General features: G+C 47.1%; 1 protein-coding gene across 1 annotated transcript in view; it reads right to left on the bottom strand.

The window, feature by feature from the left end:
• chsy1 (chondroitin sulfate synthase 1) overlaps positions 1–14,539 on the bottom strand; it is a 51,751-nt gene that overhangs the window by 3,400 nt on the left and 33,812 nt on the right. The window lies entirely within an intron of this gene.

The following is a 14,539-nucleotide window of genomic DNA, read 5'->3' as shown; positions in this document are numbered from 1 at the left end:
TGAAGGGTAGATGAGGCTTCACGAAACAGTGTCATGATTTCCAGAAGCCATCAGATGGCCTTGAACAACTCATTCAATGAAACCTCTCATCATTTCTAAACCAAGAGCGCCATCTAGTGGCCTCTGAATATGTCACACTGTTTCATCCACCCTGCGATATTGTTTCATGAAGCTTCAGCTACCCACCATCACTACTGAACAACATTCACTCACAGATACTGAACGTCCAGTTCAAAATCCAGTTCATGACTTGTGTCTGTTGTCATGTCGGTGAGACTGATTTTGATTAATTAGTCATGTGGCTACCCTCCGACTAGCGAAGGTACAAGTCATGCACACATGTACGACCAAGTCACAAAAACAAAAATGGCATCAACTTGCAAAGGACCTCTGTTTATTAAAGAAAAAGCCTCCACACCAGGAGCACTTCCCAACGGTCGGTGACTGGAGTTGAGTAAAAAGACACGTCTGACTGGTCAAGTCGACAGGTCTCAAGTGGCAAGTCACAGTCTAGTGCCAACTAGTGCCTACCACCAAAAACTACACAACAAGAAGTCCTCACGTTTTGATTGTTACAACACAAAGACAGTCCATGTTTTTGTGTTATTTGAGGACCTGTCATTGCCATCACCCTTTCCCCAGCCTCTCACACTAAACCTAACCATCCAAAACACATGGCTCACCTGAACCAGGACTCCAAACTGGAACCCAGGTATAATGACCCAGTTATTTTCCAGAAGTTTTCATCCTCAAATTGAGGCTTAACCTTGTGGGGTCCCCACAAATGTACAAGGTCCCCCACATAGGTACAAGGGCCACACACATCAGTACGCTACAAGGTGCATTGGCAAGTTCACACAAACAGCTGTTGCTGAATCAAACACTTGGACACACGTCTTCTCTCATTACACACATGTCCAACAGTGCTTGTCCCACTCTCTGCAGGATGTTTTCTTTCCCACATAAATTTCACGTTCAAATGGCACGATTTTCCTATATGTTAAACCCTGGGCGACTCGCAGGGGAAGACAGGAAAGTGCAAACCACCAAGGATGATACTGCATCTTTGCTGGAAATTAACAAATCCTCCCCGAATCGCTGGCAGCCCGGAGCGTAAACAGTGCGACAGCTGCTGGTGAAGCGCGAGCGTGAAGTCGGCCGCGGTCAAAAGAACAGGCAGCATTCCTGCCACTGCCCCGGAAGAAGTGCACGTCAGTCCACCTGGAACCCCCAGAAGAGCTTATGTGAGAGGACGGCTCTGGAAGGCGGCCACAGGCCGGCTCCCCGGGGAAAGGGCCATACATGGAATGGGACTGGACAGGAGCGAACGCCGGGGAAAGTAATACCTCGCTTCTGAATCACAGGAACTGCCTGAGTCACTCTTTGCTTTTCCATGGTTTGAACTGCACCGGCAGCCTGCCAGTTGAAACACGGGGTTATTAATGGAAGGCAAAGGTAAAAGGTCAGTCTGTGACAGTGCAGCAACAAAGGGAGCTCTTTGTGCCGTGGTGCGCGGGGCCATGATGGTCCCCCTCCAAAACATGTCAGAAACTACAGAAAATGAAACCTGCAAATGTAGAAACCAGACTTGAGTCGCGTGTTTCTCGTGGCTGCGAGGCGAGAGAAACCACAGAGCTGAATGTCACTGCTGGCTGTGAAACACCTGGCACGTCGCGTCGCCATCTCTCCTGCGGCTCCCGACAGCGTCGCCCCAGTGGCCCACAACTTGTAACCCGCCACTCAGGATGTTTATCTCTCCCTCCTGCGGCTTCATAATCTCTATCCATCTGCCCAATTATTTGACCTGATCTTTCGAGGGCGTCCGGAATGACTTGTGACTCATTTGTCCGATTCCTTCACAGTCATTAAGCTCACAACACCCAGGCAGGCTAATCGACTGGAAGGGCCAGAGTGGCCCCAGCCAAAGCCTGAGATCAGGAGCCTCCTAGCGGGCTGTCGAGCACCGACGACCAGGAATAAAACCGCTAAGCGACTCGCTTAAAATGTAGGGATGCAGGATATATCGGCATCAGTCCAATGTTTAAAAACGGGCCGTAAAGGCAACCAATATTTAGATAAATCTAGTTGCTGTATGTGTGTCGGTCGCCGCATTTCTTCACGTTGTGCAACGTTTGGACCAAGAGGAGAAAAACGTCTATGGTGTGGATGTTTTTCACGGTTTTCACGGATGCATTAGGAGGAAGTCCATTTATGCAACAAACATGATACCATCCCGAAGTCCACAAGCAACTGCTGGAAGCTGGAACCATGCAAACGCTAGCAGGCGGGGAAAATGACAGCGGAAGCCGCCATCGCAGCAGAGTGTGCCCAGTACAACAAGTACTTGACCAAACCACAAAAACTGACCGGGGACAGCGCAAATAATTTCGCGATATTTCAGATTTAGTCTTTTCACAGATTTACGCTTTCATGGAGTTGAGCTTAAAACAATTAATAAAGCTCTGGTTGGGAAGTTGAAACGCAACACAGATGGTTACTTGTCGTATGATACTTCAAAGGTTATAATAAAGGAAAACATTTAAAAAATCATTTTGCATGATTGTCAGTTTTACAATTGATTTTTTAACCTCAGAAACTCGTAGAAATATATCGGTACATATCGGTTCTCGGCCCTTTAGTGATAGGTTTCCTGAAACAGTGTCCTCATTTTCAAAACCCACTAGATGGCGCTCTCTGCTCTAAAATCTTTGGGTTGGTCTCATTGAAACCTGACATTATTTTTTAACTGAGTGCGCCACCAACTGACTTATTGAAATGCGGTCACCGCTTCATGAAGCCTGTTTATCACACCACTAGCCGTTGCATAAATAATAATATCGGCCAGAATCATATCGGTGCGTTCCAATTAAACTGTCAAAGAAAAGGCTTCACTTTTTACAAAGTAGTAAATATACCAACTATATTTTCAATATACTTTTGTTTTCCATGTTTAAAACCACTAGAATTAAGCTGGATTTGCTATGTAGCCTACTTGATTAATAGTGCTAGCAATAAAAATAAACTGAAATTGCTTCGCCATATACCTGAGCTAAAACCATAAGAAGCCTTTTTGGAAGAAAACCAGCCTGAGTTGAACAGCTAACGTCTTCATCTGTGCTGACACAGGAGTTGACGTCGAGTCCTCCTCTGTTCCCTGGTCGTACACTTGGAGGAGCTCCTGGGTCGTCTGTGGCCCCCGGGCAAATATTTGAAAAGACCAATGTACACGGCACAAGACAAGCTCTTTCTGAAGCAAAGTGCTCGTATATCTGCTCTGCCGTTGGTCCCATGTAGCGTGACACCGCCTCCAGACCGCACCGTTTGGAACACGGCATTTCTCCGAATCCGAGAATTGAACTTCATTAAACAGAAGACAATTGATGCAGTGGCAGCGGCGGCATCCTGCGCACGGGTCCTCACCATATTTGGAACCAGTCTGAGTGGGAACCTTCCAAGCCGCCGACAGACAAACACCATTGACATAGAAATGATGCATGGAACCATCAAGTCCTGCGTTAAACAACTTCATCTTTTATTTTCAAACTTAATAAAGCCATTCTTCAGTCACGGTTGCCGCGGAGACACAACACAAACCACAGCCATGGAAAAGTGCTTGGTCTGTGCTTTCGAGCACAAAGAATGTCGTCATAGTGACTCAGTGCGGCCAGGAGTGACCTAGAATCCTTTCACCAGGAGAACTCAGTGACTGGGACCAGTCTCCATTGGGGATCTTGGGAAAGCACCTCAGACCAAACGTAACAACAACAAAAATGAGAATACATGTCGCCTGCTGGTTGCTGTGTCTTGAGAACGTATAGATAAAGTGTCAATTCAGCGTCTAAAAAAACAGTAGTTTTGTCGACCCAGCAATTCGAATTAGCAGTTTCACTTGGACTATCGGAGTTTCACAATTCGACATGGGCTCCCAGTGTTGTCTGCAGCACTGTCGATGAATGTTTCCAGCGTGTGACTCGGGGCAGCAGCGGGGCGTGACGCAGCAGCTCTGACGGACTTTAATCTGGGGAACAATGGCAGCGCCTGCAAATCTAATTGGAGCCGCTCTTATGTGGCTGTAATTGGCTCTTTTGTAAACACGGCTGATCTGTCCAAACTAATTCCTCCACAGGGGGGACCTCGGCAGCGCTCCATAAAAGTTTTTCTTTGTCTACCTCTGTGTGTGTGTGCGTGCGTCATGAGCGCTTGTTATATTGGCGCATCCCCTACATGACGGCCCCTTCATTCTTACGTCTGTGTTGTGGTGAAGGTTACAAGGCATTAAAAGGAGGGGTGCAACAAGTGCGTTCGCGAGTCACTGAGAGCTACTTGAGACAGGACTGAGCACAACAGCAACACAAATATTAATATTAGACCTCAAAAATAGGGAACTAGAACAGCACAGAGAGAGTGCGTAACTTCACTAAGGAACATCACGTAAGTAGAGCGTACAATCAAATCGATAAGAAACTTCACAGCCCCCTGGCGGGATCGGAACCCAGGCCAACATGGGTGAGAGTAGCACACTCTTTCCAGTGTTTTCGCACTAGTGTGACGTGAGAGTGCAAGGTGAGCCGTGAGAAATGATACAGAGGTGGGTGATATGATGACAATAAATCGATCAATCTACCAATGGGAGGAGATGACATGGATTTGGTCACATTCTTTCTATACTCTATAGATCTATGCTGATGCGCTGATATGTCCGTCAGTCGCTGCAGACATGCTCATGATATGCGGTCCTCCTCCTCCCATAAACTCACAGCGAAGAAGCCGTAACTTCAAGTTGTTTTTAAACCTGACATGCCGCTAACTTGACCACAGAACAATGGTCCTGCGACGCCCAAGACTGTCTGCACAGCAGAGCAAACAGAGCGAACGGCTAACATGACGTCTCACTTCAAAACTTTATTGGCACTCGTACGCTGTCAAAGTTTACTTTGTGTTACTAGTTACTACACACAGAACCAAAAACATCTGCTGGGCTCGGAAAATTCCGACTAGAAGCTTCACAAAGTTTCATGATGCCTCACTAGCCCATCGCTACTAAAAGGTCAAGGGTTCCATTATTGCCAACATTCCTGAAAGCGTCACTGACATACATGATATGACAATTCAAGTCGAGTTCATGTTAAGAAAAAAAAAGAGAACCCAACGGCGACCTTGAGAAAACTTACCAACCACATTTGATCTTTTTAAAACTCAAAGCTGAGAAAGAGTGAGCAATTTACGTGACAATTATCCTGCTAGTGTCATTACATTTTACTTATTGAGGATAAGGCTGAGCTTTAATTGGGAGTTTTGATGTGGCGGAGAGCAGAACGTGAAGCCCCCGACTCCACGGGCGAGACTGCTGCCATGTGAGCGACTTTATGGATGCCCTCTGACACGTGGCACAGACAGTCCCACTGTGTGCAGCGGAAGACGACCGGCGGCTTCTGCTCCATAAAAAAAACTTCAAGCAAAACTGAGACAGTTGGAGGTCCATTAAGTGGGTCGAGTTGGAGGCATCGCGTCACCGCAGCAGTCACCGCAGCTCCCTCTACAGAGAAGACTTGTCTGACTAAGCAGTGTCCTTCAGGAGAGTCTGCACCACTCATCACTCTCCACAGTGAACCAGGACTCCCTGAACCAGAGCTAGAGACACACAGCATGACTTCATGTTCCTCTGCTGGACACGGACCACACGTATCCACTCATCTGTTCCATGACACAGCAGAAGAGTGCGGTGAAGTGCCAACTTAATCCAAAGCTCCATCTCACCAGGTAGCATTACATAACGCTGCGGCCTTTAATGGCGATTCAGTTCTAGTAAACCTTCCGCTGCTGCTGCTGCTGGCAGGTCCTGCTGCTGGACCCCCGTCCCAGGTTCATAAACTCACTCCCCGTAAAAATGTTACAAGAGAAGATGAGATGAGAAGCCTTTCATATTTGTATCAGACTACAGCAAAAAGGTTTAACAGTGCCAACTTTACTGCACCAGATGACACAACACCCTGCCACTGACTCGCCCTTTGACTGGGAAGCGAGGGCATCGGCTCAAACCTCGATATACCAAACCCAGCTTGGAAAGAACAGAGCTATTTATTTCAAGCAAAAATGGTAATGAAGATGACGATGAAATGCAAACCGATACTGAGATTATTGGTCTTTTTGTCAAGTCAGCGATCACAGCAGCATCTACATGCTGACCTGGCAACATCCTCTCAAGTCAAGTCAAGATGGACAGGTAAGGCAAACTGACTTGTAGACTCAAAGAGGAAATTAACCGACAGCTTTCATTCAATCGAGTGTACGATGACCAGGGGTGGCGCTGTGAGCTCTTCAGTCCTTCCACTTCTGCTGTCAGTAGAAGAAGAAGAGGCAAAGCTGACGGGTAGCGAGGAGCCGTTCAGAACGAGAGATTGTGATTACTACTTTAACTTAAGAGCCAGAATCAGCACTTTGGAACGATGGTTGACCTCTGTCACCATCACTGAACCGTCATTATTGTCAACACGCTTCCTTCGGCTAATCTCGCAAGTTTCTGAATCAAACTCAATATTCAGGAGACTCTGTTGTCTTTGATAGATGTGGAGTAACTAGAGCACGGAGTCGTGATCACCAGCATGATCCTGACTAGCTTAGCAACTAACATGGAGGTAATGTTGTGTCCTTAAACCAACAAATCACGTCCTCTAACCTTCTTGTGGGAACAAACGATCAATTTCTGAGCCGTTCATGTACACGTGTTCACTGTATTTGTACTTATTTTGAGTTTATGCGAGCTGTGTGTGCAAAGCTGCACCTGTTGTGTTCAGAGCAGCTACATCTTGTGTCAAGCTCAAGGTTTGTAAATATTTTGGTCCTCATAACTAGACCGTCAGGACACTGAAAAGAGCAGTCATTGGCGAAGAAGTGAACTTTAGTACTTTGAATTCTGCTGAAGACTTCAAGAAATGAATGGATATGCCCAGGAACTTGGACTGTATTTAAAACTTTGTAAAATCTGTCGTATAGCCTGATGAAAAATAAGTATTGTGGAGAAACACTGAGAGCAGCAACCTGTGAATCGCACCCAGTGACACCACGTGTCACATGCACCAGCAGCAGGATGAGACAGCCAGAATGACGGTGCATTTGAGTAAAAACAGAAGTAAAATTACTCCACTTCCTGCCTGATACAACTGATCTGATAAGAAGGACACATATTTTAACACTTGTCAGAAACACCCACCCATGTAGGTTGGAGTGTATAGAAGTTGCACACACTTGAAGATCGTGTCAAAAAGCAAGCCCATGTATAGGGGAATGGAAACGTGGCATCGGCTCCGTGACTGCTGCAGCACATCCATATGACTCTGTCAGATGCGCATATATAGATGCAAAATAGAGAGGCGCATGTCAAAGTCATTAAGCAGCTCGCATCGCGCACTTTCCGTCTCTCTAAAAAGCTGGAAGGAATGCCAAAGTCTGCCTTTGAATGTCTTAATATTGAGTTGGGCAGCACACATCCAACCCACCAACCACGCCGGTCGGGTTGGTGCGGTGGTTCAGGATGTTTCAGCGCTGTACTTGCTGTGCAGCAGGAAGTGGGCGATCACAGAAAACTGTACTTTGAGAATGAAACAAAAAAAAAGAAACGATGGAGGGTGAGAGGAAAACAACAAGGATGCCGCAAATAAGCATCAAAAATACTACAGTACATCACACTGTACTGTACTGCGGCGCTTCTTCAAGCCATGTCCCCAGTCTGCAAAACATGTTTGGACCCAGAGTGACCCACTCTGGTCATGTAACTTTGCATCAGTGCCAAGGCTGTAGTCTTCTATGAAATAAAGCAGGCATTACTGCAGAAAAACACCCCACGGCACCCGATCTAGTATCTCCCTGCCTCCACTGTATGCAGCTCATCATTCATGAAACCAGCGTCTTCAGTCTGTCAAACCAAGCCAGGGCGGATCCACCACCGCTCTGACATCAAGGAGAAGGCCTAAATTAAAACCTTCTATAAAAGTGAAGCCAACGACTGGCCAATATCGGTCAAACTTTTTGTTTTTTTTTATTGTTGAAGGTAATTATAGCCCTGCCGAGGGGAGCCGCATACTTGCGGAGTGCTGGTGGTCCGCGCAGCTAGCATTTAGCGTGTGCCGCCCAAGGAAGCTGGTGGAAGAACAGGAACTGCGACGTGGGAGGAGAAAGGCTCAGAGACAAGTGTTTCCACACACTGGCTCACAGGGCTGAAAGTGAATATGTTTATTCAAGGCTATAATCTACACCTCTGTCCCGGCCCTAAACAATCCTGTCCAGCTAAAAAAAAACCAGAAGCCCTCCTGTTTAAGCTTCCATCATGGACGGTCATGGCACCACAGCCAGCAAGTCCACCTTGCACCATGAAGAGGACTCGAAAATATAAGTTGTGAGCAGGAGTGCGGCGGCAGTGGCTCATGACCCATGTACTGTTCAGTATCCAGAGGTTCCTCACTATAGTCAACAGGTTACACTAGTGATGGACTGATGAGGCTTCATGAAACAGTGTCCTCAGAAGATCAGTTTCAGAACTCAGTAGGTGGCGCACTTGGTTAAAAAAGGATTGAAATGAGGTTTCATTGAAACGGTTGTTCAAATCCCAAGATTTCAGAGCAGAGAGCGCCAGCTAGTGGGATCAGAAAATGAGGACACTGTTTCATGATGCCTCACCAGTTCTGATAAAGTCATGGCTCCATGTAGCATCTGGCAGGAGCCTGCTTTGTAACACAGCAGCCACCAAAAAGTCTCTCTCTAAATGCCAACTCTAAAATACCTCACTTGAAACGTACCCCAGCGTAGACTTGCTTCAGCGTGAATCCACAAACATAGCTAGCTCTCAACATAGCTCGGTCAAACTGCTCCTCACTGAGGGTGAAAGCTGAGGGTCCGAGGATCTAATTGCTCAAAGGTCCAGCCAAACCTCAAGCCTGACTTGTGAGTGTGTACAAAACAGAGGTGAAGCCGGAGAGGCAAGGAGAATTCCAGCGTGGAGCTCAAACATGCCGGGGACCATCCTGCCCTCCCCTCCCCCCCCCCCCCCCCCCCCCCCCCCCCCCCCCTCCAGCCTCCCGGTCTGCCCAGGAGGGGTGATGCCGGGAGTAATTACAGCCTTGTCCCCGTTTGATCCCTGTGACTGTGAAGTGGCCCCCAGGTGAAGGAGCAGCCAGCTGCGGGCTGATGGAGAGCCTCCTGCTCCAGATGTCATTGCGGACAGTCACCAGGCCTGGGAAAATCTTAGGGACCAACTCTGAGTCCAACCCTGTGGGAGGACGGCAGTAAAAGACTTAAGGTTGAACAACCACTTGTTAAGAAAAGCAATGAGGTCAGCGACTGGTGACTGATGTTTCCAGCATCATGCAGGCACTAAAATATTTGCTTGATTTTTCCCTTCCGTGGTTTGAGCCCGACGTTTCAGGTCCACCAAACATGTATTTCATTGGATGATAGGGGTAAGATCAATCGCTGAGGTCTGGTTTTCGCCTTCTGTCTTGCCGACATTTGCCGTCTGAGTGCAGAATGATGCAGTGGAACCACTGTAAAGATCAGTGTGACCACAGCACAGGCCGATGCCAGGCAGCCAAGGTGGAGGTTGGGGTTAACACTCTTGCATCAGAGTGTCACCTGGATGCTTGGCAAAATCCAGTGCCAGTTCTACAATGAAAGCTGGCAGCGCTGGTAGTAGCTGGGTTTAAGAAGATTTGTACTATCTTGATAGCGGTATTTACGGTAAGAGCCCATTCACACACGCCACCGGCGGATTGTTCACTCCTCAAAACAACCCTTCTCCGCGCATGAGTCCGTACTGTGCCACAGGAAGACCAGCGTATGAACGGCACCGTACCAATGGCTGCTCATGTTTGCAGGTAAACCGAGGAGATTTCTGCATATGGATAGGCACCAGATCAGGGCTCGGAAAGTGGATGGATATTTGTGCAACGTCGGGAGGTCGGGGGGTGTGTTGGTGGAGACGGATTTTTTATTGTGATATTAAAGACTGTGAGCTGAGATGATTATGAAATTAGGCTCCAATTATAAGCCAAGCCATCCAAGTTTGGTCCCTTTTCTTATCGGGTTCAACACCTCTGTGGGAGGGTTGTGATGGGCAGATGATCATTTATGAAACTGTCCTCATTTTCAGGGCTCAAAGAAGGTGCGCTTGGTTTAACATTGACGGGTGGAGTGCCATCTAGTGGGACACCAATTCAAGACGCCTCAGCAACCTGGCACTACTGTTGAAGGACTAAAAAAGCCGGTCCAAGCAACATCGATTCCTAACTTCAACCATGGTGGGTTAATGAGCTTTTTATTACCGTAATTTCGGGACTATAAGCCGCTACTTTTTTCTCGGGTTCTGAATCCTGTTACTTACATAGCAACGCGGCTAATATACAGATTTTTCCAGGCTAAAGAGCATCATGTAGCCAAAATATTGAGCCTGGTGACATCAAACCCATGACATCACAGTTGTTTTAAAAATGCGCTGTTGTCCGCAGCTCCTCCCACAGAGCCGATCTCCTGGAGGAGTGGAGACGAGAAGAAGCAGCTGAGACCAGCTGTGGTGTCGGAACTTGGGACACATTTTAATGTCAATAAAAGATGTGAGGAGTTGATGATTCCAGTTCAGAACATTGGCCAGTTTGTTTCATGAGTCAGTCTCCATGCTGGAGCCCGTTTTCCAAACTAGTTTAGAAGTGATCCTCATGCATTTTTAAGCCGTTCTACGGTGCAGACAGCACCACTGCACCCGCGGCTTATAGACTGCTGCGACTCATGTAGGAACAAGATCTGTTTCCCTTCTTTAAGTTAGTGGTTGGTGCTAATATTCTGGTGCCCTACGTAGTCAGGGATTTACAGTATTATCTTTTTGTAGATATTTTCTCAAAAGAAAATCTTTTGCAGTGAAATGTGTTGACATTTCAGCTTGTCCTTCAAATGCTGATTTGATTCTAAAAAAGCACAAAAGGCATAGTGGCTCTAACATGAAGTTTAAAAACCAACAAAGATGAATTGACCATCGCTGTTATGTCTGGTGACACCAACCAAGCGGAGCTAAAAGCACGACAGTTATCAGATGCTTACCAGTGTCAGCTTTCTATCACGGCTGCAGGCGCACAACAAACAGCTCTACCTCTGACAGAAATGTTGTTGCTGGACGAACACGTGCCGCCACGCCAAGCGCATTAGCAGCAGCTCAAGAGGAAGAAAACTCTCATTGTTTTCAGTGAAAAAAAAAAAAAATCACGTCTACAAACTCAGCTCCTACATCTACATATTTTCCCTGGTTAGCCTGTTAATCTGCCCAACACTGTAAACACACATGTTGCAGACACTGCTCTGTGTCCAGTCAACGCAGCTGCCATCTGTAATGTTTGGCTTCAAGTGTTTCTTTTTGTCTCCTGTCCATATTTGGAGCAGAGCAGATGCTGAAGCATGAGAGCCTCCAGCAGTGCCAGTGACTTCATGTCCCCCACAAGTCTGCTGGCGTTTGGCAGCCTGGCGCTCCGTCCCATGACTGCGCGCTTGTAACATAACTTAATTACTGCGGATAAATATTGAAATTCAAATGACAAAGTACAATGTGGTCAGTGTTCCACTATCAAGCTGCATCTTTACTTGAACCATCCATTCTCAGACTCAAAAGTCCCTCATGAGTGTCACCTGGTGTTCGAGGAGAGATTGTCTCACGAGGTTATCGTGAACTTTCCCCTCACAAAACGCATCATAATAAAAATACTTTGATTTTGCACTGCAACAAATGAGGTTCGACGTCAGGAACAGAGGCCAGTTCACAGCAGCTCTTACAACACAGAGGCCTTCAACAAAATGTCAGCAACTATCTACTGTATTGCATGGTGAGACGCTGAGGGGCAGTTTAGCACTTGAGCTCGAGGAGGAGTTGAAAGGAGGGCCGTGAAAATCCCTTCTATTAGGGAGAAAATGAATCTTCTAAACTGGTCAGTATAGAAAGTCACTATCGTCTTCTTGGTGTTAGCAAAGCCTGTTTACAGTGATGGCTCCAGAGCCTGAGGCTGCGGACTGCAGCACAACTCCATCTTTGTACATGTTTCCACAAGGATCCAGCCACAGTCTTTTACTCAGCAGTGGAGTCCAGAATGAGGCCACATGTCCCACAGCCGTAATAATCGTCTCAGAGTCTAATTAGAAGTGTCTTCCTGCAGACAATCTGTGGGAGAATATTTTAGCCTCGGGACACACGAATAAAAGGATGTTCACATGATGTATTCCAGCTCGCTGTGATAATAAATCACCAATAAATCCTGAAAAAATTGTGCGTATCTTGTGTGGAAGTGGTGGTGAAACACCCAAGGTTTATGTGAAAATGTTTCCGTTCCGCGGTGGGACGTGATGATGTGCGACACCCCAGATTTTGGGTGCTTCCACTGAGCCGCGGTCAGAAGCTATTGTAGCTTATAGATGCGACTTATGGAGCAGTGTGAAATCCTGGAGTGTTAGACCACACTTCTAAATATCCCCGTCAATTTCCCTGCCACAGTTCTGACGGAAGGATAACCTGAAAACACAGAGTCTACTGGAATCACACTAGTCCTCGACATGAAGATATAAAAGGGAAATTAGTTTGAAAGCAAGTCAATTGGACGCAAGAGGATTTTGGAGGCTTGACCTCACCAGAATCTGAGGGCTTTTAAAGACTACTGTTTCCACTCAGCGGTGCAGCAAGTGAGTTCATGGAAAATGAGTTTCAGTCTGCAGCCGGTTGGAAGGAAGGAATGGGAGCAGCAGGGTGCAGACTGGTCAAAGTACCCGGCAAGTGGTGGTGACATGAAGGGTTTGGCCAATCGCAAGCAGTGTTTCCTCTGCTATAAATACCGAGACACTCTGGGATTTTCATACTCTTTAGCGCAAGCACCAGCACTCATTCATACGGCAGAACAAATGCTGAATGATCTAAATACTTGAGCCCACACAGCAATGAAACATGTGTATAACAAAACGCCAATAAGATGAAGTCGCAATGCAGTTGAATACATCAATCGAATCGAATCACCCTGAATGAATGAAGCCTGTTGGAGTAATTTTGTTCCCTTTTTGTTTGAGCAAAGCCTGTTTGTTTTAGGAGCAATGATTGTTCGATAGAATCTGCAAAATGAGAGCCACCACTGTGCAACTTGGAGGAGCAGAACTCTTCTCACACACGATGCCTGTTTATTGACCCCGGTGTAGAAGTGTTTAAGTCTGTCATCCCCTCGCACAGACGGATGTATCCATTTGCTTCTTTCATGATCCAACAACCAGACAGTGCAACAGCATCCTTCTGTCTCCGACATAGATGACTGCCGGATGATGAATCACCTCTTCCCACCCAGCCGGAGCAGAACGACAACTTCAGGGATGGATTCCTGCAAGCAAAGTCAGCAGTCTGCTCCACCGGGGCTAATGACTTTCCAGTGGCCTCCTTCTCGTGTCTGACAGGCCTATGACGACGCTTCTTCCACTCCAGGGTAAATCGACCACAATGCAATTACTCTGACCTAAACACATATGGCGGCAGACGCGTCATGCGATATGCGACTAGTGCAATATCGAAATGAGATCATCAGATTTTGGGCATTTTCCCTCTTATGAGGATGGAAATCACTGCGTTTGACAGCGGGTTTAGCAAAAAGCAGCAGTCATTCTATCGCCTTGGTTTTTTTTTCCCAGACTAAGGCACACTACATGGCTGAAGACAAACGTCCTGCTGTTTATCACGTTACGGCCGGGGGTCCACCCCGCTCTCTCCGTGGCATCCTCACCTCTCCCCAGCAGTCATACTCCTTCAGCAGCAACCTGAGCCTCCTGCACCGGCCTCCAAACCCGGCAGACAAAGGCTGCCTTCTAATCCCACAGAACACTCCGCTGAGGCTGCCGCGCATTCCTGCTCCTTCAGGTGCAGCAACACACTCCAGCCCTATATCAAACCAGCTTCCAGTCCAGAGCGCTCAACAGGTCCATTAGGCTTCCGTTTCCAAACATTGGTATCCCTCCCCCAAAGTCCCTGAGCTCCCGACATTCTGAGAGTTTGACAGAAAATCTGAGCTGTGTACCTGAATATGTGCTTCACCACATCGTCGATCTGTACAGTAACAAAACATGACTGGACGGCAGACAGACATGATGAATCTGAACCTCAGCTAGCACAACACAGTGATCGACAAAGTGATCTGGGTTTGCACCCAATGCATAGTCTTGCAATTGCTGTGCGGCACCACAACCACATGTACAAAAATACAAGTGGCCTACTGTTCCCATCAAGACAAGCTGAAGGAGCGACCCACTAATGTTATAGTTCTGGGGAGATCAGGTTATGAATGCCGACCGGAAGATTCATGCTCTATGTTATACAGTATGTGCTCTGCCCTCAAACTGGCATCGCTATTGGTTACCTCCACTCCGAAGCCCAACCCGCGGCTCCCGAGCCGCATGAGGCTTTTTCCTCAGTTTCATGCGGCTCTTCGCCAAATGAGTTGCCGAACTGGCTGCGATTTTAAAGACTTTGACTTGCGTTTAACTTTGA

Source organism: Synchiropus splendidus, chromosome 1 (genome assembly GCF_027744825.2).
Source record: "Synchiropus splendidus isolate RoL2022-P1 chromosome 1, RoL_Sspl_1.0, whole genome shotgun sequence".
Taxonomy (NCBI): Eukaryota; Metazoa; Chordata; class Actinopteri; order Syngnathiformes; family Callionymidae; genus Synchiropus; species Synchiropus splendidus.
Note: the sequence above shows the minus strand (reverse complement) of the source record. Positions and strands in the feature narration are given on the sequence as shown.